This window comes from Brassica oleracea, unplaced genomic scaffold (assembly GCF_000695525.1).
Source record: "Brassica oleracea var. oleracea cultivar TO1000 unplaced genomic scaffold, BOL UnpScaffold11367, whole genome shotgun sequence".
In the NCBI taxonomy this organism is placed as follows: domain Eukaryota; kingdom Viridiplantae; phylum Streptophyta; class Magnoliopsida; order Brassicales; family Brassicaceae; genus Brassica; species Brassica oleracea.
Window position 1 is genome coordinate 1 of NW_013627888.1, and position 521 is coordinate 521.

Genomic DNA, 521 nt, shown 5'->3' on the forward strand with positions numbered 1-521 from the left:
CTTCGTGTTCGGTGTAATGGTGGTTTGAATCAGCAACGTAGTGCGGTATGTGTGCTATTGTATGATCAAGGTCGTTACTTACACTTGGATGTGACGGATATTAACATGTGGATGATGTTGCCCGAATTAGATGCAGTACTTGCTGCCCGAATCATGAATGCTACACTTGTGTTGCCCGAATTAGATGCAAACTCGTTTTGGCATGATGACAGGTATGTTTCTGTTGCAAAAGGACTAGTTATAGTCCCTTTATTAAATAGCATTATTTCTAGAAAATATTAGACTTTCTGGAATTGTTACTGGCTACAAATGTAAGGGTAAAATGCAATTTGCATGTCTTTCTAAGTATCATCAGACAGATATATAAGTTTTTAGCGATTTCTTCTTAAAATGTTAAGGATAGGTGTTGATGTGCTCAGAAGAGCAAAAACCATTGCATAACTTGTTTGAGTGTATATCTGTATTATCTGATATATGTTTGTTTTATTCCCAGTGGTGGTTTCCAAGGTATATATGATGTT

At 36.3% G+C, this 521-nt stretch overlaps 1 long non-coding RNA gene across 1 annotated transcript; it reads left to right on the plus strand.

The window, feature by feature from the left end:
• LOC106322242 lies at positions 1-521 on the plus strand. Its single transcript, XR_001266300.1, has 3 exons — positions 1-45; positions 131-212; positions 494-521. It is a non-coding gene; the product is annotated as an uncharacterized LOC106322242 (long non-coding RNA).